Here is a 10,734-nt window from a genome sequence, read left to right on the forward strand (position 1 = left end):
GCGGACCCCTGGGTATGACTCGAGTATAAGCTGAGAGGGGGACTTTCTGCCCCAAAAATGGGCTGAAAATCTCGGCTTATACTCGAGTATATACGGTATTTAAAAAACTTGGATTACCTAGAAAATATGCATATAACACTTTGAATTCACCATAAAGTCTATTGAACCAGTCTTAAGTTTTGTAATGCAAACCCAGCCTACTTAAAGTCCAAGTGACCTCATCTTGTCTGGCTAAGGAAAAACAGATGGTCAGCGGTGGTAAACAGTAGCCTATTTAACCACACACAGCAGTTCCAGACTTTGCAAGAACCTTATATATTGTATAAATGATCCAAAAATATCCCTTATTAGAGGCAGATGCATGCCTTGTTATTTATACACAGTTGGTGCAAATGGAAGAAGCTGTGGCATTTTCACTCAATTGGGAGCCAAAATTATTCCTGTTTGTGGAATATCAAGAGCTTAGCACTTTCCTAAACAAAGAATAATAGTTTTTCACAATCCATTTAAATATTATGAGTTTAGTTTGGGAGACAAAATAGATGTACTTGAAGTTTTTGTTTCTCAACTACGCTTGAAAAAATTATCTTGTTTTGTGGTCTTCATCTGGTTTGCTAATAGCAATATGAGTAGGCAATTACAAAGGAATTTTATCAAGATGTCAAAAAATTATCTTCTTCTTTAGGGAGACAAAACAGTAGTACTGTTCTCAAACAAAAGAAGCAATGGGTTGTCCCCAAGCCTTGCCAAAAATTAGTCCTATTTTGGAAGTCGTTTCATTTTTTGTACCTTCAAGAGAGTAGATTTCTCATCATCAGTAGTACTGTCCAGCAGTATGATACACAGTGGACAGCTAGGACATTTGTGGATGGCCTGCCTGTGTAGTGGCTGTCCCAGGAGAAGCATGGGAAAGGGTTAAAATGGGGCAGGCCAGAGGCGTATCTAGAGGGGGCAGCACGGGCACAGCCGTCAAGGGGGTGTAGTTGGGCCACCTAATGTGACGATCTAAAGTGTTTCCCCAGTGAATGCATTCTGTCACCCCCAGACCGGGAATCATCCTGTCACGATCCATGTTTGGATTTGTGGCAGCTCTGGTTTCACTCTATTTTAAATATAGCTTTTCCTTTCAGGACCAGCATGGGTTAATATGTCCCCCCCGCTGGCAATGAGCTGTAGCTGCAGTGTGGCTTGGTCAGCTGATGTGGGCGGTGACCACTCCCACCATCCTTTAAATGGTCACTTGATGCATTAGTTGACTCGGTGATAGCGCAATCTACAGTGACCAAGCCTGGAGGGAGGAGCTTGCTGGCTGCTGTAGTGTATCAGCTGATTTTGTGAGCTTGTGATTCTCATGCCTGTATTCTGATGTGTGGTGCACTGCAGCAGAGGAAGTTGAAGCTCAGTTGTGTTTTTACCCCGTCCCTTTCGTGTTTGTCATTGTCCCATGTGTGGTATTATCTGCAGTGGTGAGGCTAGCGCCCCTTGCTGGCCTGTGCACTAGCCAGGGCAGTGTGAGGTGACCAAGGGATGAGGTTCATGACGGTGGTGGGGGGAAGGACCCGCTTAGGGCATTAGGGGAATGCAGGGACAGACTTAGATTTGAGTTCAGGTAGTGACCATCCCTTATTCCCTATCAGTAGGGCCTTGTTCTCTACTATACCATCCCGTTGTGTGTGTTTGTCGTACCATCCACTTACCAACCCCCTGTGGGGTCGCTACATATTTAGTGACATGGCTGTTCTCTAAGCCGGCTGTCAAGCTGACAGCCGGCACCAAGAAGCTGCAACACTCTAGCTCCCAGAGATCAATTGTACTCGCATCTCACAGACGCGAGTACAATTGAAACTCTGACTAGAGATGAGAGAAATGTTTGGAAAACGATAGCCAAACATAAATTCGGCATGAATATGGTACATTCTGCTTTGTGATCGGTAACAAGCATTTTTCTTAAAATCGGAAAAAGTCAGTAGCATTTGGTAAGATAGAATAAAAGCCAGTAATTCATGTGCAACGTTCAGTTATATCACAGCGTGACAGGTTAGAATAGAAAAGATAGAATAGGTATATACACATAATATAATATAGAATATATAGATGACAGTGACACACACACACACACATATACATATATATATATATATATATATATATATATATACACAGATACGTATTTATATTACATACATAAATAGAAGAAAAGCTGGCAATTCAGCAGCTGCGGTAGTGTTAAATCATAGCAGGAGCAGACATTGATTACATACAGTAAGTACAAATAGAATAGGTATATATTTTTTTATCTATATATATACAGTTGTGGCCAAAAGTATTGACACCCCTGCAATTCTGTCAGCTGATACTCAGTTTCTTCCTGAAAATGATTGCAAACACAAATTCTTTATTATTATCTTCATTTAATTTGTCTTAAATGAAAAAACACAAAAATAATTGTCCTAAAGCCAATTTGGATATAATTCCACACCAAACATAAAAAAGGGGGTGGACAAAAGTATTGGCACTGTTCAAAAAATCATGTGATGCTTCTCTAATTTGTGTAATTAACAGCACCTGTAACTTACCTGTGGCACTTAACAGGTGTCGGAAATAACTAAATCACACTTGCAGCCAGTTGACATGGATTAAAGTTGACTCAACCTCTGTCCTGTGTCCTTGTGTGCACCACATTGAGCATGGAGAAAAGAAAGAAGACTAAAGAACTGTCTGAGGACTTGAGAAACCAAATTGTGAGGAAGCATGAGCAATCTCAAGGCTACAAGTCCATCTCCAAAGACCTGAATGTTCCTGTGTCTACCGTGCGCAGTGTCATCAAGAAGTTTAAAGCCCATGGCACTGTGGCTAACCTCCCTAGATGTGGACGGAAAAGAAAAATTGACAAGAGATTTCAATGCAAGATTGTGCGGATGTTGGATAAAGAACCTCGACTAACATCCAAACAAGTTCAAGCTGCCCTGCAGTCTGAGGGTAAAACAGTGTCAACCCGTACTATCCGTCGGCATCTGAATGAAAAGCGACTGTATGGTAGGAGACCCAGGAAGACCCCAATTCTTACCCCGAGACATAAAAAAGCAAGGCTGGAGTTTGCCAAAACTTACCTGAAAAAGCCTAAAACATTTTGGAAGAATGTTCTCTGGTCAGATGAGACAAAAGTAGAACTTTTTGGGCAAAGGCATCAACATAGAGATTACAGGAGAAAAAAAAGAGGCATTCAAAGAAAAGAACACGGTCCCTACACTCAAACATGGCGGAGGTTCCCTGATGTTTTGGGGTTGCTTTGCTGCTTCTGGCACTGGACTGCTTGACCGTGTGCATGGCATTATGAAGTCTGAAGACTACCAACAAATTTTGCAGCATAATGTAGGGCCCAGTGTGAGAAAGCTGGGTCTCCCTCAGAGGTCATGGGTCTTCCAGCAGGACAATGACCCAAAACACACTTCAAAAAGCACTAGAAAATGGTTTGAGAGAAAGCACTGGAGACTTCTATGGTGGCCAGCAATGAGTCCAGACCTGAATCCCATAGAACACCTGTGGAGAGATCTAAAAATGGCAGTTTGGAGAAGGCACCCTTCAAATATCAGGACCTGGGGGAGTTTGCCAAAGAAAAATGGTCTAAAATTCCAGCAGAGCATTGTAAGAAACTCATTGATGGTTACTGGAAGGTTGTGCAACCAAGTATTAGGCTGAGGGCGCCAATACTTTTGTATTGTCGGGCCCATTTTTGGAGTTTCGCGTGAAATGATCAATGTTTTGCTTTTTGCTTCATTCTCTTTTGTGTTTTTTCATTTAAGACAAATTAAATGAAGATAATAATACCAAATAATTCGTGTTTGCAATCATTTTCAGGAAGAAAATGAGTATTATTTGACAGAATTGCAGGGGTGTCAATACTTTTGGCCAAGACTGTATAGTGACTGCAGACTTCCATCTCAAACCTGGATGCCCTCTTTAATTATAAAATCAAGACCTGCAGCCAATCCTAACAGCGTGTAATATACTCATTCAGCTCTGCTTGCAGGTTCCTGCAGACATCACATGGCCGCTTCACTCATATGCGACCTTCATACTTACGCTGTTAAGCGACAACGAGATTTTCTTTCTGCTTCTCTCAGTTTTTCACTGAACACTGAATTATGTCGAGCAGCTTGTCGGCACGTAACTAAGTGTAAAAATCACATATGTGCTTGGTGGGGGAGGGGTGGCACCAATTCTTGCCCCAGATGCCAGAAAACATAGATACACCTTTGGGGCAAGCAATGAGTTATGCAGCAGTTTAACCCCTTTCCAACATCGGGAGTAATTATACGCCGATGTCGGACACCATCCCTTTGATGTGGGCTCCTGAGCTGAACCCACATCTTTTCAGGCACATGTTAGCTGTTTTGAACAGTTGACATGTGCCTCTTAGGGTATGTGCATAGGCTGCGGATTTTGCTGCGGTTTCCCATGGATTTACAGTATAATGTAAACCTATGGGAAACAAAATCCGCAGTGTACATGCTGCAGAAAAAAACGCACGGAAACGCAGCAGTTTACATTCCGCAGCATGTCAATTCTTTGTGTGGATTCCGCTGCGGGTTTACACCTGCTCCAATAGAAAACTGCAGGTGTAAACCCGCAGCAGAATCCGCAATAGAAACCGCGATAAATCCGCAGGAAAAACCGCAGCAGTTTTGCACTTCGGATTTATTAAATCCACTGCGGAAAAATCCGCAGGCCTCACAGATACGTGTGCACATATCCTCAAAGCCGCAGGTGTAAAGTCGATCCACCCACGGCTGTTAACTAGTTAAATATCGCTGTCAAACTGTGACAGTGGCATTTAACATGCACTTCCAGCAAGCGCGCCGAAAATCCCACCCATCAGCACCGGTGTCACATGACCGTGGGTCGCCGATGGGATGGCATGACAACCAGAGGTCTTCAGCAGACCTCTATGGTTGTCACTGTCGGTGGTCGGTGCTCATAGCAAGTAATTCTGTAACATACAGGCGATCTGCTCATGTAGCAGAGCTGATCGGGTTATGCCAGCTTCCACTCCCCATGGAGACTATTGAAGCATGCCAAAAGCAAATAAAAATGTTTTTAAAAATATAAAAAAAAAGAAATATATAAAAGTTCAAATCACCACCCTTTCGCCTCATTCAAAATAAAAAAAAATAAAAAACATTCACATATTTGGTATCGCTGCATTCAGAATCGCCCAATCTATCAATAAAAAAAGGATTAACGCTAGAAGTACATTTTTTTGGCTGCCACGACATTGCATTAAAATACAATAACGGGTCATCAGAAGGTCATATCTGCACCAAAAATGGTATAATTAAAAACATCAGCTCGGTACACAAAAAATAGACCCTCACCCAACCCAATATCACGAAAAATGCAGATGCTATGGGTATCGGAAAATGGCGCAATTTTTTTTTAACAAAGTTTGGAATTATTTCTTCACCACTTAGATATAAAAAGAAACCTATACGAGTATATTTGGTGTCTATGAACTTGTAATGACCTATCAAAGTCTGATTTTTCACAACACATGTTTGTGGAAGTGTAACATGGCATGAACAAAATAGACTTTAGAAGAAGGGTTGTTGATACTCATCAGATTAGGAAAAATAACAAAAACCATCTCAAAAAAGTATGCACTTCAGCAATCCACTGTTAGACGAATTATGTACAAATGGAAGAAATTCAAGATCAACAAAGATGACCACTCTAAGAGCAAGGCATGTAATAGGCCATGAGGTCACAAGGGAATTAAATGCACCCTCTAAGCAGCTAAAGGTCCCAATATTAGCTAATTTGAATGATCATGAGTACCCTATTAAGAGGGCACTGAACAGCAATGGTTTGCATGGCAAGAAATGTAAGGAGAAAGCTACTGTTCTCCAAAAATAGCATCGCTGCACACCAGCAGTTTGCTAAATATTACTTTGACAATCCAGAAGGCTATTGGAACAATTTTTTGTGGATGGATGAGATTTGGTTTAAATGAAAAGCATTATGTTTGAAAACAGTAGAGTCAAGGGACTGTGGACACCTACCCAATCTCTCAAACTAGGGGCACCCTAGTCTATTCCTGTCTCCCGGATTACTCACGAAGGTGGAAGCACTGGGTTCTCGTACCTAAAGGTACCTTCGCACAACGATTTCATTAACGATATCGTTGCTTTTTGTGACGTTGCAACGATATTGTTAACTAAATCGTTATGCGTGACAGCGACCAACGATCAGGCCCCTGCTGGGAGATCGTTGGTCGCTGGGAATGATCAGGACCTTTTTTTGGTCGCTGATCACCCCGCTGTCATCGCTGGATCGGCGTGTGTGACGCCGATCCAGCGATGTGTTCACTTGTAACCAGGGTAAATATCGGGTTACTAAGCGCAGGGCTGCGCTTAGTAACCCGATATTTACCCTGGTTACCATTGTGAAAGTAAAAAAAAAAAAAAAAAAACAGTACATACTCACATTCCGGTGTCTGTCACGTCCTCCGGCGTCAGCTTCCCTGCACTGTGTCAGCGCCGGCCGGCCGTAAGGCAAAGCACAGCGGTGACGTCACCGCTCTGCTTTACGGCCGGCACTTACACAGTGCAGGGAAGCTGACGCCGGGGAACGTGACAGACACCGGAATGTGAGTATGTACTGTTTTTTTTTTTTGCATTTACAATGGTATCCAGGGTAAACATCGGGTTACTAAGCACGGCCCTGCGCTTAGTAACCCGATGTTTACCCTGGTTACCCGGGGACTTCGGCATCGTTGGTCGCTGGAGAGCTGTCTGTGTGACAGCTCTCCAGCGACCACACAACAACTTACCAACGATCACGGCCAGGTCGTATCGCTGGTCATGATCGTTGGTAAATCGTTTAGTGTAACGGTACCTTAAGCTCCTAACTTAACCTTTATCTGATCCCTCCCCTACCCAGGGAGATGAGGGGATCAAGTGTATATGAAAACACTAGCCAGACAGACAGGCTTAACAGACAGGCATAAAAGAAAACTATAATCATACAAATACATTCACAAAACAATAGAGTGGGAAACAGAGGAAGGAAAAACCAGATGTGAGAGGATAAAGAAAAACATGGAAAACAACTCCACAGAGCAATCTCCAGAAAAACTCTCCAACCGCCAACTCCAAACACTGAACTTTCTCTTTCACCACCAAACCGGGACGTAGAGCTATCACTGGCAACTCCCATGTGCCAGAGCTGAGCACATATACCAATTCAGGATGAAGTGCTCAAGGACATCAACTGTACTGATTAACCCTTGCAATGATAACAAGAAAACCTGCACTGTTTTAATAGAATGGTGAAGCAGTCTTAATAAGTGCAGAAGTTTGTGTAACCAGACACCTCAATCTTCTTGACCCTCTCTGTCGCAGTATCCCAGAGACAACTGCATTACAGGAAAAAACCTTATAATATATGTGAAACACTGTGGTGGTAACATGGTTTGAGCATGTTTTGCTCTATTTGTCCAGGAGGTCTTGCCATGATTGATGAAACAATGAATTCTGGGTTGATTGGTTCTCTTATCTACTTTATAGTTATGTGAAAAGCTGATGTAGCTTTAGGTCAAACTTATACAGAAATATGAAGACGAAAAATTCACAAATGTTCATATACTGTACATAATTGGCACATCCAGACAGATGTCCTACTGACCTCTTTACACACAATGAACACACTTCAGTCACACTCCTCACACATATTGCACACCTGAATGTACTCCAGAAAAGTGCTCACACTTACCATGCTAAGGGTACCGTCACACAGTGGCATTTTGATCGCTACGACGGCACGATTCGTGACGCTCCAGCATCGTAACAATATCGCTCCAGCGTCGTAGACTGCTGTCACACTTTGCAATGTACGACGCTGGAGCGATAATTTCATGACGTATGTGCGATGTAGAAGCCGTTGGTTACTATGCGCACATCGTACCCGATATATGTTACACCATGCGATCATGCCGCCACAGCGGGACACTAGACGACGAAAGAAAGTTTCAAACGATCTGCTATGACGTACGATTCTCAGCGGGGTCCCTGATCGCAGGAGCGTGTCAGACACAGCGAGATCGCTGGAACGTCACGGATATATCGCTGGAGCGTCACGAATCGTGCCGTCGTAGCGATCAAAATGCCACTGTGTGACGGTACCCTTACACCTGCTACATGTAACATGCTAATATGTCTACTCTGAACACAAAGATAAATGATACATTGCAATCAAATTTACACTTCCCTGGTCTGACAGAAGATGGAGGGGTAGACACTGAAACCAACAAGTATAGGGTTGAGGAGGAATCTATATATATAAAATTGTCTAAGGGGTACTTCCGTCTGTTTGTAACGGAAATCCCGGGTCGCTGATTGATCGCGGCCGGCTGGCCGCGACCAATCAGCGACAGGCAGTCTGGCCGTGAATTGGCCCTTCCCTACTTCCGTCCAGTCAGTGCCCCCTCCATACTCCCCTCCAGTCAGTGCCCACATAGCGTTTTAGGACTGCGTTACACCGCGGCATAACGCAGTGTAACGCAGTCCGTTAACGCTGCCATTAACCGTGTAAGTGTGCCCAACTTTTTACTATTGATGCTGCCTATGCAGCATCAATAGTAAAAACATATGTTAAAAGTAATAATAAAAAAAAACAAAACATTATATTCTCACCTTCCGCGCCAGCCTTTCCTGGTACTCGCGACGCTCCGGTCCCAAGAATGCATTGCGGCAATGACCGGACATGAAGTAGCGGTCTCGCGAGACCACTACATCATCACGTGTTATTGCCGCAAGGCATTACTGGGAACGGAGCGTCGCGACGAGCATCGGTAAAGGCCTGGCCTGGATCCGGGGGCCGCCGGAAGGTGAGTATATAACTATTTTTTATTTTAATACTACGTGGCTGTGCAATATAGTACATCGGCTGTGCTATATACTACATACATATTCGAGAATACCCAATGCGTTAGAATTGGGCCAACATCTAGTGTTATACATAAGGAGTGCTACATTAGTTGCTGTGGACACATTAATCCTTTTATGGGTAGCAGAGCAGGCATCTTGTAGCAGTAACAGGGTACATATGTTTTGTGTCATTTAGGAAATTTTGGAGTTGTTTCTGTTACTCAGCTCTGCTTCGAAAAACTGACAACCATAACTGAGCATGTCAGAACTCACTGAATAGAGCGCTTGGTGACCTTTACAATTTGTGGAGGTCCTGCACGTCCCAGTCAGCATCATACTAGTGAAGTAAAGAGAGGTAAACATACTCCATCCATAGCTTATCTTTATTCCCTACATCATCCATGCTCTCCCCAGCAGTAGGCTGGGATCCTCCTATTATCACAGGATCGGCTTCTAAACTAGTGATGGGCCAAACTGATTTTTACTGAACATGTGTTAACCTGTAGATGAACACATATTTAAAACTAAAATCAGAAACTCCACATTGTAGCACGGTCATCTCAACTGCATAACCCCACTATTTTACCCCCAGTGAGAGCCATTCAAAAACTGGCAAGTAGCTCTCATTGGGATTCTGCCTCTGATCATTCACAGAAGGGAGGCGGTACTTTGACCGGATCAGTCACAAATGCCCATCACTATTCTGAAAGGAGCTGAAAGGGGTTTCACACTGTGGAACGACTGAAGTTTTAAATCACATTTGTCTCTGCAATAAATTGCGCCTTCTCAAACATATATTTATATGGCGCCCCAGGCGAGTACCAATCTTTGACTACGTCTTTTCCCGGCCCTGATGTCATTTAGTGAGTGTTAATGGGCTTGATAACTTCTGGTTATGTGCCCTGACATCATTAGCTCCGTCAAATGTTTATCATTAGTTCATAAGCAGACACTGCAGATCACTTTGTCGACAGTGAGACATAAAAGAATCTTTTTATTATAAAGGGCTGAAACACTGCAGTCTATGATATTTTGATTATCAAGTCGCCCCAGGGTGTAGGCTGTCTGACGAAAGCTGCTTTACTCATCACTCCTCTTTCTTAAATGCTGAGTCTGATCTGCATATAAAACTTGTGATCAATACTTGCATAGCTTCTCGAGCCAAGTTTAGTGTCTGTTGCCGAATGAAGGTGGCAGGACTGCTAATGGGATAAAGTGCACACTACTTCACTACACACCACAGACACATCGCTAACCCATGATAAATGCTACACGGTCAGCAAATAGTCTACAGCAAGATGAGCAGCGCTTTCCTATTTCTGCAGTCTTCCTGTAGGACACCCATCAGCAGCAAAAACTCAAAGCAGGAGCAGCTTGCATTGTAGATTTCCCTGCTTGCTCAAGCACTGCAAATGCAACATCTCTGCACCTATCTGTCTTCATGGCAATAAAATTACTTACAACTGTAATTGCACATGGCTATGTCATAATATAATAATAGTATAACAGTCAGCAATAGTAAAACTGCCCAAGTGTGTATTGTGGCTCAGTGGTTAACATTGTTGCCTAAAGGTACCGTCACACTAGACGATATCGCTAGCGATCCGTGACGTTGCAGCGTCCTCGCTAGCGATATCGTCCAGTGTGACAAGCAGCAGCGATCAGGCCCCTGCTGTGCTGTCGCTGGTCGGGGAAGAAAGTCCAGAACTTTATTTGGTCGCTGGACTCCCCGTAGACATCGCTGAATCGGCGTGTGTGACACCGATTCAGCGATGTCTTCGCTGGTAACCAGGGTAAACATCGGGTAACT

Source organism: Ranitomeya imitator, chromosome 3 (assembly GCF_032444005.1).
Source record: "Ranitomeya imitator isolate aRanImi1 chromosome 3, aRanImi1.pri, whole genome shotgun sequence".
Lineage (NCBI taxonomy): Eukaryota > Metazoa > Chordata > Amphibia > Anura > Dendrobatidae > Ranitomeya > Ranitomeya imitator.